Raw genomic sequence first — 20,739 nt, 5'->3', positions numbered from 1 at the left:
GCACTGTGTACTAAGCACTTGGGAAAGTACCCTATAACAGTGTAACAGAGTTGGTAGACACATGCCCTCTCCTGTCAGGATCACACTTGGAGAGTTTCCAGGGCTCTACCAGTCTTGGCTACTGGAGAGAGAGTCAAGCAGAGTCCTACCCATTCCATTCCTAGCTTGAGCAGTGGCTAGCAAGTGGAAGGCAATCTGCTTGCTGCAAGGCAAGATTCCCCTGTGTTGAGCAGCAGCAGCATGGAAGAGAGTCGAGACTGTGAGCCCACTGTTGGGTAGGGACTGTCTCTATATGTTGCCAACTTGTACTTCCCAAGCGCTTAGTACAGTGCTCTGCACACAGTAAGCACTCAATAAATACGATTGATTGATTGATTGAGGGCAGAGACTCAGGTTTACTGCACGGAAGAAGGTAATGGCAAAACACTTCTGTATTTTTACCAAGAAAACTCCATGGATACTATACCAGAACGATGGCAGATGGAAGTGGGATGTTCTGGGAGAGACATGTCCATGGAATCGCTGTGGGTTGAAGATGACTCAACAGCATAAGACAAGACATATTCCCTGCCCACAGTGAACTTCAGTCTAGAGGGGGAGACAGACATCAATATAAATGCATTACAGATTAGGGAGGGGTTGAGGGTGGGGAGAGGTGAATAAAGGGAGCAAATCAGCATGATGCATTCATTCATTCATTCAATCGTATTTATTGAGTGTATTTATTGATGCAGAAAGGAGTGGGAGAAGAGGAAAGAAGGGCTTAAAGGGCTTAGTTAGGGAAGGCCTCCAAGAGGAGATGTGCTTTCAATAAGGGACTATATCAGATCTATTTATATTGTAACCATACCAATACTTAGGGTAGTGTTTGGCACATAATAGGGGCTTAACCCATTGTTTTTGTTAATAATAATAATTATTACAGTATTTGCTAAGTGCTTACTATGTGCCAGGCACTGTACTGAGCGCGGGATGGATAAAAGCAAACTGGGTTGGACACAGTCCCTGTCCCATGTGGAGCTCACAGTCCCAATCCCCATTTTCCAAATGAGGTAACTGAGGGACAGTGAAGTGAAGTGACTCCTCAAGGTCACACAACAGACAAGTGGCGGAGCTGGAAGTAGAACCCAGGGCCTTCTGATTCCCAGGCCAGTGCTATTTTGTCTTTATCTCCTCTTTGTAGGCCTGGGAAATTTGAGGTTGGATCCTACTTTCAGGAGAATTTTCCTGAATCCTCCTGGCTCTGTGAGTCAACCATCTTTGTGCCCTGACTGTGTATACATTCAACTCTATTCATGAACTCTATCCTTACTTGAAAACACAGCTGTCAGTGAAGTTCACATACAGGTATGTGGGTGGCTGAAAAGGCCAATGTGGGACCCACATTCTTGACTACACCAGACACGCATACAGACTATCTTTTGTGGTGGTGTTATTTGCAGTGCCTGGGACTGTTTACATTTCTGCTTCCTTGTCTCACAATCCTGGGTAGTTTCTACTTGAAAACAGCCTCTCCCTGTGCCCTGAATAATGCACAAGTAGATTCCAGAGTGGGCTAGGCTCACTAGTGTACACAAAGTGCCTAATAATGGTCTGAGAATGTACAGTTCAAATGGACTTTAGGCTGATCGTTTTGTCTGTGGGATGTGGGGTTAGCAGAGTCTATTGCTATTTAGGTAGGTCTCTGGATGAATGATTCATTCATTCAATCGTATTTATTGAGTGCTTACTGTTTGCAGAACACTGTACTAAGCACTTATTTTGGTTTTCTGGAGGGGATGGAAAAGTGGGGAGTTAGAAGTTTCGGGTGGTCCATCCGTAGTCATGAGGTAGGTGACTAAGAGGACGTCACACACGACTCCTCCAACAAACTGTTGTTGTTTCCAGAAACAGAATCTCAAATTGGGATGAACCATAGGCATGACTAGTGCTTAGGCCAAGTTCTCTGCGCACAGTAAGTGCTTTAATAAATACTATTATTACTACTATTTGGAATGACCTGAGATCTAATGCCAGCTTGGCCACTTGTCTGCCATGTGACTTTGAACAAGTCACTTCATTTCCTCTATACCCCAGTTGCCACATCTGTAAAATGGGGATTAAGACTGTGAGCCCCACGTGGGACAGCGGCGGTGTTCAACCTGATTAGCTTGTATATACCCCGGTACTGGAGAAGCAGCGTGGCTCAGTGGAAAGAGCACGGGCTTTGGAGTCAGAGGTCAGGGGTTCAAATCCTGGCTCCACCAATTGTCAGCTGTGTGACTTTGGGCAAGTCACTTAACTTCTCTGTGCCTCAGTTCCCTCATCTGTAAAATGGGGATTAAGACTGTGAGCCCCCCGGGGGACAACCTGGTCACCTTGTAACCTCCCCAGTGCTTAGACCAGTGCTTTGCGCATAGTAAGCACTTAATAAATGCCATCATTATTATTATTATTACTTAGTGCAGTGCCTGGCACCCATAGTAAGTGCTTAACAAATCCCAGTAAAAGATAAATAGTATGGGTTATACTCTTCTGTTCCTATCTCAAGCTTGCATTTTCTCCCTTGTCTTCTTGTGGACTAGGAGAGTAGGAAAATGGAGAGAGGGAAAGGGGACTGACAGCGCCCAGGATTCTAGGGTTTTGACATGTTCAGAGTTCTGAAGGACCTAAACTGAATGATGTGGCTGTCCAAGCATTTGTACTGAGCAAGAACAGCCGGGGGAAGTCCCCTTTCCAATTTAGTCCAGACAGGTCCCATTCTGTGGCATTTAATTATTGCCCCTAAAATGAATCTTATAAGAATCCAATTTACCAAAATCTGGACAAATCTTCCAATTTGAGGAATCTAGATCAAGGTGACTCTTGGGGCCCGATTCCTCTAGATTAGTTGGATGGCTGGTCATTGGGGGTACACCCTTTGCCAGTCCCCCACACCCTCTCCACCATTAGATTTGTAAACTCTCCAATCTCCAAGATCAGGGATTGTATCTTCTACCTTTTTATTATAGGTTTCCAAACACCTAGCACAGTTCTCTGCTCACAGTAGGTCCTCAAAGAAGTTTGAAGATGGTGATGGTGATTTTCCCCAATGTAGTTAGGCGATGCATGGCATAGTGGATAGAGTCAGAAAGTCATGGATTTTAATCCCAGCTCCGCCACTGGTCTGCTGTGTGAGCCTGGGCAAGTCACTTAGTATTTCTGTACCTGTTACCTCATCTGTAAAATAGGGATTGAGACTTTGAGCCCCATGTGGGACAGGGACTGTGTCCAATCTGTCTTGCTTGTACACTTACAGTGTCTGACACATAGTAAGCACTTAACAAATACCTTGTGCTCCAAGCTCACTTCTTCTAGAGGAGGAAGTGTTTGTGCTCCAAGCTCCAGAGGGGGAATTTTTAACATTGGAGTGGAGGTGGCATGTTTGTTTCAATGAGAAGGTACAGAACCACATCTTATTTCAAGAGATGGTGGCATAAGGCTGAGCTGTGACACATTTTTTACCAATCTGTTCCAAATTCCTGAGACTAGGGAACCACCAGGTAAACCCATTTAAACCACCAAAAGGGTGCAAAAAACAAGTTGTCTGGAAAGGGTCCTGTCTCCCTATTGTACATCTTTTTGATTTAGTTGTTTGTTTCATGGTATTTAACTGCTTACTATATGCTGGAATAGATACAAGCTACTCAGTTTGGACACAGTCCATGCATGGCTCACATAGGGTTCACAGTCTTAATTCCCATTTTCCAGATGAGGTAACTGAAGCACAGAAAAGTGAAGGAACTTCTCCATATTCAGACAGCAGACACATGGCAAAGTCCTGATTACAACCCAGGCCTATAACTCCCAGGCCCTTATTCTTTCCACTAGGCCACTCTGCTTCTCATATCTCCTCGAATATCTTGAATATTTGCGATTGCTTGCTCAGTAAGGGGCAGTACAGTAATACACATTTATCCTCTAGCCTTTCTTCTGTCTTCCAATGAATGCCTTTTGAGGGGAATAGTCTGCCCAGGCCACTCAGAATGATGAAGGGAACAGAGAAATGGGCAAGGAGTGCGAGACCATTTCTGGAAAAGGGAATGACTTGCTGACTTCCTCTTTCAAGGTCTGGGAATGTTTCTGAACAAAATCCATTTGCTCCTGGCACCAGAAACCACTCTTGGCAACTGAAGTGCTAATGTGTCTCTGGCAAACCCAGAAAAACAGAGTAGAAGCAACAGGTCCTTGTGGGTTGAACGTCATTCATTTAGAGTGACCAACAAGCCTCTAGTATTGTTCAGGGGAAGACCTAGAGGCAAATAGATGTGGGATGAATCCTTTGGGATCCAAAGGCATCCTTTTAAATTGTAAGTTCCTTATGGACAGTTGCTGTATCTTCTAGATCTATGATAATATTCCAGGTTTTTTTTAATGGTATTTAATCTCCTATCATAATAAGTGCCAGGCACTGAACTAAGTGCTGGGGAAGAAATATGACCATCAGGTTGGACTTAATCAATGTTCCACATGGGGCTCACTGTCTTAACCCCTATTTTACCAATGTGGTAACTGAGGTAAAGAGAAGTTAAGAGATAGATTGTTCCGGAACACTATACCAAAACAGGGAATTTTAGGGCCAATACATCAGACCAATAAAACACCAGCTTTGTGCAGGGATTAAGGGCAGTAAAGCCAGCATGGGAGAACTGTGGCTTGAGTTAGTTCTCCAGTTGTCTTGCTGTTTTTTCTCCTCTTCCTTCCATGACAGAAATGACCTGAAAACAGATTCCTGCTTCAGAGCTTTAGGTAAAGTCTTAGCCCTAGGGAATCTTAGGCCGTGATGGACCCCAGGGAATTAAGGGCCTTGCCAGAAGCTGTGGGCCATCTTCCACCCAATCCTGACATCCCACCATTCCTGAACTCAGCCCGTCCAGTGTTCTGCTCCTGGGTATTGGAATAACACCAATGGTGTTAAATAGAAAGTTAAGTTGAGCAAGGTAAAAATCATTCCCAGGAGGAAACCCTTAGTTATTCTAGATAGGGTTTCTGTTTCTGGAAGATGAGTTCCTCAGTTGTTATTGTTATAATCATTGTTATTACAGGAGTATTTCATTCATTTCTTGAGCAATTGGTAGTTAGATCCTAATCCTTCTGGAGCTCCTTTCCTGTGATGTTTCGCTAGCAACAGAATCTGTTCCCTTCAGAAGCTGAAGACTTTGAAGAGGGGATATTTCTTTTGGACAGAAAACAGTGGATTATCTTTTTCTCCTAGAGGAAAGTGTCCTCCTGGCTGTTTCTTGATCAACCAATCAATCTTGAGTGCTTCCTATGTGCAGAGCACTGTACTAATACTAAGAACTTGGGAGCGTACAATGGGGTTGGTAGAAATGTTCCCTGCACACAACAAGCTTATAGTCTAGAGGGGGAGACAAGTACAAAATGAATCTATCTTGCCGACTCAGCCGGTGTCTAAAGGTCTCATTCATTCTTTCAATCATACGTATTGAGCACTTACTGTGTGCAGAGCACTGTACGAAGTGTTTGGGGAAAGTACAATACAGCAATAAAGAGAGACAATCCTTGCCCATAACAAAATCACAGTCTATAGAGGGAGTGAGGCAGACATTAGTACAAATAAACAGGTATCAATATAAATAAATAAAATTACAGCTATATACCTAAGTGCTGTGGAGCAGTGAGATGGGGGGAAGAGCAAGGGGAGCATGTCAGGGTGATGCGGAAGGGAGTAGGAGATGAGGAAAAGTAGGGCTTAGTCGGGGAAGGCCTCTTGGAGGAGATGTGCCTTCAGGAAGGCTTTGAAAGGCAGGGAGAGTCTCTGTTCTGTTTGTTAGTTGAGACGCTTCAGTAGATGGCAATAAGACTTGAACCTGAGAGAGTTTGCATTTTTCTTGCCTCTTCCTCTCCCCCAGCCCAGTGCTTTTTTCGTTTTCTGGGAGGCAAAGATGAGGGCCTTCTGTTCCTCATTATAATTGGACCAGATCCCTCTCCTTTGGGAAGAATGTCCTGCAATGCTTTTCCCTTTCCCTGATGAAGCGGAAAAGAAGACTGATTGCCGAGCTTTGATGGAATTGCTGTGATGGCAGCACTGGCTAGGTCAGTGTTCTCTGTGGATTCATGGATGTAGTTGTCACTGCTTGAAGATTAATTCAATGGGACGTTTAACATTTCTCTTTAGATTTTCCTAAATTCCTTTTTCCTGTACTTGAAGACAGGGTTTGTCTCCCCACATTGCTCAGTCTCAAGGACTCATAACGACTGAACCCTAAGGTCATTACGGAGAGGACTGTTTGTAGAAATTAGGATGGAAGCTCCTTGAGGGGAGGTTCCATATCTTTTTCTTATATATCAGGCAGAGAGGCACAGAAGCTACTCAGCATGGCACACTACACAAAGCCATCTGGTGAAGTAGTGCTTTAAGTAAGTGCAAGTGATCAGTAGTGGTGATCTCTCTGGCCCAGCAGGTAAGCCTATGGCAGGGAGATTGTGAGTTAGTCACTCATATTTATTGAGCACCTACTGTGTGCACAGCACTGTGCTAAGCGCTTGGGAGAGTACAATATAACAGACATGTTCCCTGCCCACAACGAGCTTACAGTCTAGAGGGGGAGACAGACACTGATACCGCCTAGCTTCTGCTGGAGTGTGACTGCTACCGGGTGTCCTAGAGGGCAATGTTCAGAAAATTGAATCTGGCAGGCTCGATCTGTCTTCTCACATTTATTTTGGAAAGTCATAAGATCCAAAAGGCCCTCCAGCTTGGCCTAATTAGAAATTAATATGAGACTTTGCTACTGATGGGTTAGCTTTTTCCTAGCACTCTGGCCCAGACCGATTGAATTATTTAGGTTAGAGGTAATAATAATGATGGTATTTGTTAAGCTCTTACTATATTCCCAACACTGTGGGGCTCACAGCCTAAAATGGAGGGAGAACAGAATTGAATCCTGAAGAAGCGTGGCTGAGTGGAAAGAGCCCAGGCCTACTAAGCATTGGGGTAGATACTAGATAATCAGATTGGACACAGTCCCTGTCTCACATGGGGCACACGGTCTAAGAGGGAGAGCAGGTATTGAATCCCCATTTTACAGATGAGAAAACTGAGGCACAGAGAATTAACTGACTTGCCCAAAGTTACACAGCAGAAGAGCAGTGGAGCCGGGATGAGAACCCCGGTCCTCTGACTCTTATGCCCGTGCTCTACCTACTAAGCTATGCTCATTAGGATGCCACCCCAAGCTTGTGTGCCTTCCTATTTTTTTTTTCTCATAGGAACAGTGAAAACCCGGGTGTGGAGGGCCAAAGTGCCCTGCAATCTTGGAGGCTTATCCTAAAATCCCAGAATCCTAAGGCGCCAAGACTGAGCATGACATGGAGCCAGCTGTAGGTCAGATGAGGATGCCTGAGAACTTAATGGAGAGTAAGAGCAGGTGAGAATCAGGGCAAGGCAGGCTGGCGAGTTTAGCCAGAACAGTGGGGCATCCTTTGAATGTGCTTCCTGATTTACAGGGCAGCTTCCAAAAATCCAAGACTCTCCCGGATAAACTGGGCTGGTGGTTGTCATTCATTCAGTCGGATTTATTGAGTGCTTACTGTGTGCAGAGCAATGTACTAAGCTCTAGGAGAGTACAGTGTAGCAATAAATATATTCCCTGCCCATAGTGAGCTTATAGTCCTCCCTCTGGGTTCCAGGATCAGAAGAAAAAGCTTTAATCCTATACGTTATCTCTGCCGAGGAGTTCAAGAGATCTCTGAGTACATGAACGTCTTATCAGCAATTCCCTTTGCTCTCCAGTGCCTTGGGAATACTTTCCCAAAAGCAGTGAATGTGCTGAGATCTAGAAGGATTCTCTCAGTATCACAGATCGTAGTTTCAATTTTTCCTGATGAAATTGCTTCTTGTCCACTGGCTGACTTATTTATGAGTTTGGGGAACCAGGGCATATTTGCATAACTGGATTTAGTCTCCTTTGACATTTTTCAAGTCGCTTTTCCTCCTCACTTCTTTGGTCAGTGTGGCGTGTATCGAAAATCTGTAAAATGCGGTTTCAACCGTTGAGAGATGTTTGCGCCTGTTGATTACTGGAGCCTCGTAAAACGTGAGGCTGATGCGGCCAGGGCCTCGGGAGGATAGTTCTACCATGACTCAAAGCTGTGGCACAAGGGGTCTTGGTGCATAATGAGATCTTTTGATGAGAGGTCAGGGAGGAAAAGTCTATCCGTGCAACAGCTAAGTGGATTGGGAGTGAGGATGCCACAGTCCCTCTATCATTATAGACCCTCTCCTATAGGGAAAAAAAGATAATTTTTCATCTGTGAAACTTGCTGGAACATCATTGTCAACTTCACGCCAGCCAGTCATGTCCTGCTTTAAGTGTCTGCCCTAGGGTCGTGCCTGATGGGGCCCTCACTTCAGAACTTTCCTGACTCTGTGCTGGGGCTGATTCTAGCCTGATGCCCCAGGCTCTTTCTTCAGAGTAATAATAACAACATTGATGATGTTTGTTAAATGCTTACTATGCACCAAGCACGGTTCTAAGCAGTAGGGGAGATACAAGGCTATCAGGTTGTCCCAAGTGGAGCTCACAGTCTTAATCCCCATTTTACAGATGAGGTAACTGAAGCACAGAGAAGCTAAGCGGCTTGCCCAAAGTCACACAGCAGACAAGTGGCGGAGTGGGGATTAGGACCCACAACCTCCGACTCCCAAACCCGTGCTTCATGGAAAGAACCCGGGCCTGTGAGTCAGAGGACCTGAGGTCTAATCCCAGCTCTGTCACCTGCCTGTAGTGTGACCTTGGACAAGTCACCTAACATCTTGGTGATTCAGTTGCCTCACCTGTAAAATTGGCACTGTCTCCCTCCCCCTTAGACTGTGGGATAGGGACAGTGTTCAGCTTATTTATCTGGCACTTATTATGGTGCCTGGCATAAAGTAAGCATTTCACTTACTATTATTAGTATAATTTTTATAAGCTAAAAGTTTGTTGCTAGGTTGGGCTTCCCAGATGTACCCCTCTCTTTTGGGATCTCTCCTGATGGAGCACTTCAGGATTTCATGGAATTCACTGCCACCATTCAGTGACCTGAAATACTCCACCCAAAACAGCATCGAAATAGTTGAAATTCACCATCAATAGCAGGTGCAAGCAGCATTTTATTGAGTACTTGCTGTGTGTGGAGTACTGTCTTGAATACCTACTGTCTGCAAGGTACTGTCCTAGATGTTTGGAACCATACTACAGAGCAGTAGACACAGTCCAGTCCCTACCCAAGAGGAGCCTGCAATTGAATAGTTATAGCCCAGCTCTAGGACTTGAATATGATAGAACACCAGGCACCAGAATACAGTGTTGCTGTATTTAATCCTTTCTCTGGTCCCAATGCCATCCCAGTTCCTGATATGGTATTGCTCCTGTAAAACCATTGCTCCTGTAAAACCATCCTGAAAGAGAAATCCTCTGTGACTGTCTTTCTATCTTTCCCAAGAGCAGCTTTGGAACCTGTTTTCAGAACCCGTGAAACTGCAAATTACTTTCTCATGACAGGTCCCTAACATCAACTTTGGGGTTAGCGTCAGGCCAAGGAAAATGTCCTAAAATCATCTTGGAAAAACCAACAACCCTATTTTGTTCAATACATTTGGGAAAATGTTTATTCAGGCTGTAAATTCTAGAGAAAATTTATCTGCACAGTGTTCTTAAAGAAGGGGCTCAGCTGGCCCATCACAATGGCCAATTTGTAAAAACAAACTTTCTTCCTTCAAAGGGAAGTGACCTTGTGGACTCCATTTCCCCCAGGAAGTTGGACATGCAGGAAGTATCACTAGTATCATTTATGGATGATAAAATCATGTGATTATTAGAGGAAAAGTTTTAGGGATTGCAAGTAGGCTCCAAAGGATTTGCAGACAATAGACCCAAGGAAGGTTATTTAGAGGAAAAAGTTAGGGATTTTAGACAGTCCATTCCTAACCATGAAGACGGATGTCCAAAATGAAGAAGCAGCATGGCCTACTGGCTAGGGCACTGGCCTGGAAATCAGAGGGACCTGGGTTCTAATCCCAGCTCCCTCACTTGTCAATGGTGTGACCTTGAGCAAGTCACGTTGCTTCTTTTGGCCTCAGTTACCTCATCTGTAAAATAACATAAATAACTGTGAGCCTCTTAGCAATAATAATTATGGTATTTGTTAAGCACCTACTATGTGCCATTCATTCATTCATTCAGTCATATTTGAGTGCTGACTGTGTGCAGAGCACTGTACTAAGCGCTTGGAAAGTACAATTTGGCAACAGATAGAGACAGTTCCTATCCAACAATGGGTTCACAAGCACTGTTCTAAGCGCTGGGATAGATACAAGGTAATCAGGTTGTCCTTCGTGGGGTTCACAGTCTCAATCCCCATTTTACAGAGGAGGTAACTGAGGCCCAGAGAAGTGAAATGACTTGCCCAAGATCACCCAACAGACAAGTGGTGGAGCCGGGATTAGAACCCATGACCTCTGACTCCCAAGTCTGCTGACTCCCATGTCCAAGTGGGACATGGACTGTGTCCAACCTGATTAACTTGTATCTACCCCAGTGCTTAGTACAGTGCCTGGCACATAGTAAGTGCATAACAAATACCATTAAAAAAATTGGCATCCATCCCATCCTTCTTCCGAACATCTTCTGGTCCTTGTTGCTGCATGGATGTGCGCCTGACCAGGTTGGTTTTGCTTGGTGTCTGATATCGATCAATCAATCAATCATATTTATTGAGTGTCTACTGTGTGCAGAGCACTGTACTAAGCGCTTGGGAAGTACAAGTTGGCAACATATAGAGACAGTCCCTACCCAACAGTGGGCTCACAGTCTAGAAGATATGACTGCTCAATCATGATAATTATAGTAGATCATGGAAGAGAAATAAGCTACTGGCCTGGTGTACTGTTCCTTTACCGCTCTGTATGTCTTTTAAGGAGTTTATTCAGTTTTCTACTATTATTTTTATTTTAATCATTTCCCGTCTCCCAAATATTTGGAGAGGCAAAACCTTAATGTCAAACCTCCCTGCAGTTTAACGAGGGTAATTTAATTTTCCTCTTCATATTTGTTGTTCAGCTCCTTTGCACTCTCTAAATGCTTATTCAATTTTAACAATCGGCTTATCGTGTGTAAGTAGCACATTTCTATTGATCACGGTGTTGAGTAATTTCTTCAACAACAGCTCGGCTGGCTAATGCTCCTGTTTACTTTGGCACCTTTCCCCGGTACCTACCAACCCCCACAGTGCAAACAGGCAGAAGGATGCCATGAAAGAAGATCACTGTCTTTCACAGGTACGTGCTTGAAAAATGTCAGGCCTTCAGATGGGAGCAGGAGGGTAACTGTTAGAAGATGTTTGCCTGAGCGTTTTGGTGTTTCAGTGCTATTGAATTGACCATGCCAAGTAGCTCGGGTGTGTGCAGGAAAATTAGGGATGGAGAAAGGTAAGCCTGCGTTGACCATGAGGATGGTTGTCCTGGGAGTTCAACCAGCACGTTTTCTCCACATCTCGTCGTGCCCCTGTCAGAGACGGAGTCCTGGGCTGGGCTGGCGCTAAACTTATATAGGTAGAGTTTTGGGGGTGTTGGATGGTCCTTCCCTAACCAATCATAAAGGTGGGTGTCCAGAAAGGCAATCGGGTCATGATTCCTCTAAAGGGTGGTGGTGTCCCTGACCAAAGCAGATGGATGGCAAATCATTGCCACTTCAAAGACAAATTTGGGTTCATTCATTCATTCAACCGTATTTATTGAGCGCTTACTGTGTGCAGAGCACTGTACTAAGTGCTTGGGAAGTACAAGTCGGCAACATATAGAGATGGTCCCTACCCAAAAACGGGCTCACGGTCTAGGAGGGGGAGACAGACAACATAACGAAACATGTAGACAGGTGTTAAAATCGTCAGAACAAATAGAATTATAGCTATATGCACATCATTAACAAAATAAATAGGATAGTAAATATGTATAAGTAAAATAAATAGAGTAATAAATCTGTACAAATATATACAAGTGCTGTGGGGAGGGAAAGTAGGGTTCTGTGATACTAATTTGACCTGACCCCAGTCCTTGAAAGAGGCAGGCTAGTGGGCAGAACCACTTGAAATACCCCAGAGAAGCTCCTGATCCCCATCATAATTCAAGGTTAATTACATTTTCTTCACTAGGACAAAACCCAAGCGGTACTTGAGGAGCAGTGTGTCCTAGTGGAAAGAGCACAGGCCTTGGAGTCAGAGGACCTGGGTTCTAATCCCAGCTCTGCCAGTTGCCTGCTGTGACCTCGGGGAAGTCATTTTACTTCTGTGCCTCAGTTTCTTTATCTGTGAAATGGAGATTCAATTCCTGTACTCCCTCCCACTTATAATGATAATTATGGTGTTTATTAAGCACTTACTGTGTGCCAGGCACTGTACTAAGCTCTGGGATGGATACAAGTGAAATAGGTTGGACACAATCCCTGCCCCATGTAGGGTTCCCAGTCTCAATCCCCATTTTACAGATGAGGTAAGTACAGCTTAGAGAAGTTAAGTGACTAGCCCAAGGTCACAAAACAGACAAGTGGTGGTGCCGGGATTATAACCCATGTACTCTAACTCCCAGGTCCTTGGTCTATCCACTACGCCATGCTGCTTCAGAGATTGTGAGCCCCATGTGGAAAAGGGACAGTGTCCATCCTGATTAACTTGTATCTACCCGAGCAATTAGAAAAGTGGTTGACTCATAGTAAGCCCTTAAAATACCTTAATAAAAATAATAATTGTGGTATTTGTTAAGCGCTTACTATGTGCCAAGCACTGTACTAAAAGCTGGGGAGTATACAAGCAAATGCAGTTGGACACAGTCCCTGTCCCACATGGGGCTCACAGGCTCAATCCCCATTTTACAGATGAGGTAACTGAGGCACAGAGAAGTGAAGTGACTTTTTATTTATTTATCTATTTACTTATATTGATGCCTGTCTACTTGTTTTGTTGTCTCCTCCCTTCTAGACTGTGAGCCCGTTGTTGGGTAGGGATTGTCTCTAGTTGTTGCCAAATTTTCCAAGTGCTTAGTACAGTGCTCTGCACACAGTAAGTGCTCAATAAGTGTGATTGAATGAACTTGCCCATGTTCATACAGTAGACAAATGGCGAAGGCAGAATTAGAATCCATGACCTTCTCACTCCCAGGCCCGTGGTCTATCTGTTATGCCATGCTGCTTCTAGTTATTATGGTATTTGTTAAGTGCTTACTATCTATCATGCCCTGTTCTAAACTCTGGGGTAGCTATTCTCCCCTATTCTCTCTCCCTCCCTCCAAGCTCGCATCTCCTCCTGATCTTTAGGACATCTCTATTTGGATGTCCTCCCACCATCTCAAACTCAACATGTCCAAGACAGAACTCCTTATCTTCCCTCACAAACCCTGTCCTCTCCCGAACTTTACCATCACTGTGGGTGGCATAATCACCCTTCCCGTCTCACAAGCCCACAACCTTTGTGTCATCCTTGAATCTGATATCTCATTCAGCCCACATATCCAATATGTCACCAAATCTGTCAATCTCACCTTCACAACATCGCCAAGATCCACCCTTTCCTCTCCATCCAAACCACTACCACATCAGTACAATCTCTCATCCTATCCTGACTGAGCCCACTGTTGGGTAGGGACTGGCTCTATATGTTGCCAACTTGTACTTCCCAAGCGCTTAGTACAGTGCTCTGCACACAGTAAGCGCTCAATAAATACAATTGATTGATTGATTGATTGACTGGATTATTGTGTCAGCCTTCTTTCTGACCTCCCAACCTCTTGCCCTCTCCCCACTTCAGTCCATACTTCACTCCACTACCCAGATTATCTTTCTACAGAAATGTTCAGGACATGTCACCCCCGACTCCTCAAAAATCTCCAGTGGTTGCCTATCAACCTCTGTATCAAAGAAAAACTCCTCACTTTTGGCTTTAAAGCTCTCAATAACCTCCCCTTCTTATTTCACCTCCCTTCTCTCCTTCTCCATCCCAGCCCACACACTCTGCTCCTCTGGTGCTAACCTTCTCACTGTGCCTCATTCTTGCCTGTCTCAACACCGACCCCTGGCCCAAGTCCTACCTCTGGCCTAGAATGCCCTCCCTCCTCAAATCTGCTAAACAATCGCTCTTGCCCCCTTCATAGCCCTACTGAAGGTGCACCTCCTCCAAGAGGCCTTCCCAGACTAAGCCCAGTTTTCCTCAGCTCCCCCTTCCGTGTCACTGAGACTCACTCTCTTTCCTCTCCCCACCTTCTCGCCACCCCACTTATGTATGTATGTACATATCTATAATTCTATTTATTTATATTAATGCCTGTTTACTTGTTTTGATGTCTGTCTCCCCCTGTAAGCCCACTGTGGGCAGGGACTGTCTCTCTTTATTTCTGTATTGTACTTTCCAAGAGCTTAGAACAGTACACTGTAAGTACTTGATAAATATGATTGAATGACTGGCTGAATGAATGAAAGGTTGGACACAGTCCAACCATTTTACAGATGAGGTAACTGAGGCACAGAGATATTAAATGATTTGCCCAAGGTCACACAGTAGACAAGTAGCAGAGCTGGGATTAAAACACATGGCTTCTGGCTCCCAAGCCCTTGCTCCTGCCCCTAAATGTCTGGATAGGAATCAGCCAAAACTGTCTGGTTCCATCAGACTGTTTTACCAATCTCTGTTTCTGCCAGGGATGGAAAACCATTGCTGCATCTGACATTTGGCTAACTGGTTCATTCATTCATTCAATCGTATTTATTGAGCGCTTACTGTGTGCAGAGCACTGTACTAAGCACTTGGGAAGTACAAGTTGGCAACATATAGAGACGGTCCCTACCCAACAGCGGGGTGGCGTAGACAAGGAAAATCCATCAGTTTTGTCTATGGATTCACTGGAGCCGGGCTGGGGAAGGAGTTGAGATTTGATTCAAATTAATCTGCTCCCAAGTAAGCATGGTCCAACCAACTCTGTGACTGACTGGGTCTCTCTTTTTTTTTTTTTAAATGGTATTTGTTAAGCAGTTACTAAGCACTAGGATACATCCAAGATAATCAGGCAGTCCCTGTCCCACAGACAGTTCACAGTCTTAATCCCCATTTTTCAGATGAGGGAGCTGAGTCACAGAGAAGAGAAGTGACTTGCCCCAAATCACATAAGCAGACAAGTGGCAGAGCCGGGATTAGAACTCAGGTCCTCTTACGCCCAGACTCATGCTCTTTCCACTAGGCCGTGCTGCTTCTCATGCCCAATCAATCATATTTATTGAGTGTTTACTTTGTGCAGAGCACGGTACTAAGCGCTTGGTAGCATACACTATAACTGAGTTGGTAGACAACATGCAAGTTTTCATGGAGAACATGTCTCAGCCTCTGTGCCCTTGCATGGGGGACACAGCCCAGCTGGGGTTGTTAGAAAGAGCCTGGGCTTTGGAGTCAGATTGTCATGGGTTCAAATCCCAGCTCTGCCACATGTCTGCTGTGTGACCTTGGGCAAGTCACTTCACTTCTCTGAGCCTCAGTTCCCTCATCTGTAAAATGGGGATGAAGATTGTGAGCCCCATGTGGGACAACCTGATCACCTTGTATCCCCCCAGTGCTTAGAACAGTGCTTTGCACAAAGTAAGTGCTTAACAAATGCCATCATTATTATTATTATTATTTTGGAGTGTTCCTCGGGCTTCCGGCCTGGGCTCTCCACAGACTACACAGAGTAAGCGCTCGATAAGTACGATTGGATGAATGAACTCCATAGTCATTTATTCATTTAATCGTACTTATTGAGAACTTACTGTGTTTAGAACACTGTACTAAAAGCTTGGAAAGTATAATATAGCAATAAAGAGAGACAATCCCTGCCCATCATGGGCTTACAATCTAGGGAGGGGAGATGGACCACAAAACAAGTAAACAGGCATTAATATAAATAAATAGAATTATAGATGTGTACATATACACATAAGTGTGGTGGGGCAAGCAGTGGGGAGAGCAAAGGGAACAAGTTGAGGGGGAAAGTAGAAGAAGGGAGGAGGAGCTGAGAAAAAGGGGGCTTTGTTTGGGAAGGCCTCTTGGAGGAGGTGAGCTCTCAGTAGGGCTTTGAAGGTGTGGGCGGAAGAATGATTGGCGGATTTGAGATGAGAGGGCATTCCAAGCCAGAGGCAGGATGTGGGCCGGGGTCATCGGCGAGACAGGTGAGATGGAGGCCCAGGGAGAAGGTTAGTGGCAGAGGAGCAGAGTGTGCAGGCTGGACCGTAGAAGGAGGGAAGGGAGGTGAGGTAGGAGGGGGCAAGGGGATGGAGAGCTTTGAAACCAATAGTGAGGAGATTTTGCTTCACATGGAGATTAACAGACAACCACCAGAGTTATTTGAGGAGGGCGTGGTGACATACCCTGATTGCTTCTGTAGAAAGATAATCTGGTCCTGCCCTGAGCCCCAACCTTGGCCATCCCAGCTAGCTTTGGAAATCCCAGCTCTGGCCATTTTCAATCAGTTTCTGAACATGCTGGAGAAGAGTGGGGGTGGGAGGGACAGACCTCGAGGGTTTTTCTCCTAGACAGAGAAAAGTTATTCAGCCAATTAGTCCCCTGCATTGATTTTTCTTTTCCAAAGCAAGCCTTGCCCACGAAAACAAATGTCTTTCATTTCGGCTGGGTGGGGAGGCTATTAGTATCCCTGGATGATAGCCTCGGGTCGAAGGGAAGTCATGGCTCCCTGGAGCAAGAGGGGGACACCCCGCTGCTGAGGGTTTCCCCAAAACTCGCTATTGGTTTTGTTTGCGCTAGGTTCACCGTCTCCATTCCGTATCTGTCTGGGGCTCCCCCAGAACGGATGTCTGAGGTGCAGAGGAGATCCAAGCAGCAGAACCGTCTTCACCTGAGCTGGCGTTGGAAGGACGTGTTCCATCTTGACTCAAGAACATAATCTTCTTACTTTGACAGTCTTGTCAAAATGCTTTCACATTAATTATACCATTCTGTCCTCCCTTTGAACCCAAGAGGTAGGGAAGGCAGCGATTAATTCCGCTCTCCTAACATCCCAGATGAGGAAGTGGCACAGTGAACTGACTTACGATAGGTCCCATGGCACGTCAGGCTTTGGAAGGGTGGCTGCGGTGTGGGGGAAGTGGGAAAACACGTTTCTCCCTGACTTTCTGACGCCACCAGAAGAGGGGAAAGTTGCCACTGCTGCCATCCAACTGCGCTTGGTATGCGATGGGCAGGAAGCCAAGCTGGGCTTTCCCGGCAGAGCACGGAGCACTCGGTTGGCTTCTTGCAGCCCAAGGTCCAACTCCTTATTGGGCGGGTGGGGAAGATGAAGTTAGAAGTCTCGTGTTTGTTTTCTTTTTATTTAAAAAATGGATAGAAAAATCAATCCACCGGGGCCAGAAGCAGCCCCAGTCATTCATTCATTCAGTTGTATTTATTGAGCACTTATTGTGTGCAGAGCACTGTACTAAGCACTTGGGAAGTACAAGTTGGGAACATATAGGGATGGTCCCAACTGAACAATGAGCTCACAGTCTAGAGGACAGTCGGGGGAGAGGGGAGCACTGCACTATTGGCCAGCTCAGTGGGGCCACACTCAGGGGGCAGAGTCTAGGTTGGCATCAGAAGATGTCATGTGACTGGAAGAGGGGGGAGGCAGCACCATGTTGGACCGTACTTCAACCCCTTTGTGGATTGGTAAAATTGGTAGGCCACCCAGACAACTTCCGAAGTCAACTAAATACCTCTTATGCAAATCGCACATCCATCATGGGCTCTCATGACTCCTGGCCTCTTGTCCCTTCCACTGGAGGTGGGGCAGTGAGACTCCTATACTTCAGATAATTGTCACAGTAATAGCATTTATTGAGTGCCCACTTTTTTTCCAGTATTTAAGGGCTTACTATGTGCCAGGCCCTGTACTGAGCACTGAGGTAGATACAAGCTAATCAGATTGGACACAGTCTCTGTCCCACTAGGGGCTTACAGTCTTAACCTCCAGTTTACAGATGAGGTAAATGAGGCACAGAGAAGTTAAGGTACTTGCCTAAGCTCACACAGCAAACAAGTGGCAGAGCCGAGATTAGAACTCAGGTCCTCTGACTCCCAGGCTTGTGCTCTTTCCACTAGGCCGTGCTGTTTCCCTTGGTGTGGAGGACTGTAGTAGAAACTTGGTAATTCTGGTTAGTTATACTTCCCAAGTGCCATGTTCCATCAGAAGCTTACCTTTTAAGGGAGAAGATTAACCTATAAATATTTACAACCTAGACAGATGCAGCTCTTTCTACTTGGGGAGTGGGGGTGGTTAAAAGTAACCCCTGAAATGTCACCAGCAAAAATAAATAAAATCCCTTTGCCGTTTCCTTCCTTTCCTTTAATCCTTGTTTTGATGTCTGTTTCCCTGCTTCTAGACTGTGAGCCCGTTGTGAGCAGGGATTGTCTCTATTTGTTGCTGAGTTGTACTTTCCAAGTGCTTAGTACAGTGCTCTGCACACAGTAAGCATAAATATGATCGAATGAGTGAATGAATGAATCCTGGGTTTCCTCACATAAGTAAACCCTTTTCTCACTCCACCCCCTGCCTCCAACAGAGAATGTGAAGCAGCATGGCTTAGTGGAAAGAGCACGGACTTGGGCGTCAGACGACATGGGTTCTAATTTTGTTTCCGCCACTTGTTTGCTGTGTGACCTTGGGCAAGTTGCTTCACTTCTTTGTGCTTCGGTGACCTCATCTGTAAAATGGGGATGAAGACTGTGAGCCCCACGTGGGACCACCTGATTACCCTGTATCTACCGCAGCTCTTAGAACAGTGCTGGGCACATAGTAAGTGCTTAGCAAATACCATCATTATTATTATTATTATCATCATCATCATCATCAATCGTATTTATTGAGTATTATTATGTGCTCTTGAAGGTCATGGGTCTCGCCTGCATTTAAATGAAGTCCGAAGAGCCCTCTCCCCAGAAGGACCAAGCCCCCTCCTTGGTGAGACCTGCTCCAAGACCTGTGAGGGGTCACTCTTCTCTGGGAGGGGGCTTTCAGTCCACTTCTCCTGAATGAAGCTGCCCATTCCTGTCCCTAGGTTGGGAGGGAAGGCTGGGAAGCAGACAGCAAGACTTTCCCAGAAACCCCCTTTCCAACATCACCCACCCTACCCGTCTATATTCTCTACCTAGTTAATCATGTCAGACCAGCCGATGAAACAGAAATCCCGGTCCCCCCGGCCCTCCGCTAATTATTCTTGTTAATTATTTTTTAATTATCACTTGATCGCTGCTCCGAGTGCCTCTGTCATAATTTTCTTCTCAGTGGTTCCAGACACGACAAACCCATAAACCGAGCATCAAGGAGCAGGATGCTCCCTGGGAAGGGAACACAAAATGGCAAACCGGTTCCCACAGTGCTCCGCTGGGCCGTTCCCCCTTAATTGGCTTTTGTTAATTATTCGTCGCTGGAGTCCTCCCAAAAAGACCTGATTGAGCTGAGGTTTGTGGTTGCCTTATTCGCTTCCAAGCTTGCTCTAGGCAGAAGCGTTTGAGAAGCCGGACAGATGAACCCATCTTCCTGGAGGAGCAGAAGGCTGGATCATCATTGCAGGTAGGGATTGTCACTCTTTATTATTGTAGTGTACTTTCCCAAGTGCTTAGTATAGTGCTCTGCACACAGTAATTACAATTGAATCAATGAATCATCATCTTCATCATCATCAGTGGAACTTATTGACCACTTACTGTGGGAAGAGCACAGTCTTAAGAGCTTTGGAGAGTCCAATACCACAGAGTTGGCAGATGCAGATGGGGTCATGGGGACCAGATTGGGCTCCCCCTGCAACACACATACTTTCACTGACCACGGGGCTTGACCAGGAGAGCTAACTTCTCTCAGATGCCTGGCATCCACTGACCCCCTTGGAATTGGGGGTAGGAAGGTCTGGGGAGTCAGAAACGGGCCGGACAGTTGGGCAGATGCTCCTTTTCCTTCCCTGCCATGCAATCTCTAGGCTGTAAGCTTGCTGTGGGTAGGGAATGTGTCTGTTTGGTATACTGTACTCTCCCAAGCACTTTATACAGTACTTTGCACACAGTAACTGCTCAATAAATGTTATTGAATGAATGCACAATCAGTCAAAGTTGGTTTCATGGTTTCCCCTGATTGTTCCTCCCTGACACCGTCTTGGATTTCTTCTACAAGGACAGACAAACTCCCAATTTTCTGGCCTGGATTATGATCTGGATGAACTGTGTTGTGGTTGGCTACCCACCATCTTGGGAGTCCCTCCAGCTGCCAGGAGAGTTCCCCATTTGCAACAGGAAAAACTCTATTCCTTATATCTATTAGGTGTAAGCAGGGATTGTATCTACCAACCCTACGGTACTGTACTCTCACAAGCACTCTGTGAATAAATACCATTGATTAACTACAGGTCCAATTTAAGGATCACCTGGGCAGTGAGGGAGAAATGGACACTCAAAAAAGTTTGCCCTCTACCTGGAGGGGGAGAAAAAATCATTTTTTTGGAGAGCCCCTCCCCACCATGTTCATTATTTGAGCATCCCAGAGCAATCAGCTGGCTCCAAAGAGTGAAGCATCAAAAAGAGGGGAATTCCAATTCTCAGCCATGGGAGTCTAGATCACGTGAGTACTTTAGTGAAAATAACCTTCAAATTGGGAAGCAGCATGGCATAGTGGATAGAACACGGGCATGGGAATCAGAAGGTCATGGGTTCTAATCCCAG

The sequence above is a fragment of the Tachyglossus aculeatus genome, chromosome 2, assembly GCF_015852505.1.
Source record: "Tachyglossus aculeatus isolate mTacAcu1 chromosome 2, mTacAcu1.pri, whole genome shotgun sequence".
In the NCBI taxonomy this organism is placed as follows: domain Eukaryota; kingdom Metazoa; phylum Chordata; class Mammalia; order Monotremata; family Tachyglossidae; genus Tachyglossus; species Tachyglossus aculeatus.
The sequence above is the reverse complement of the archived record's forward strand: the minus strand, read 5'-3'. Positions refer to the sequence as shown.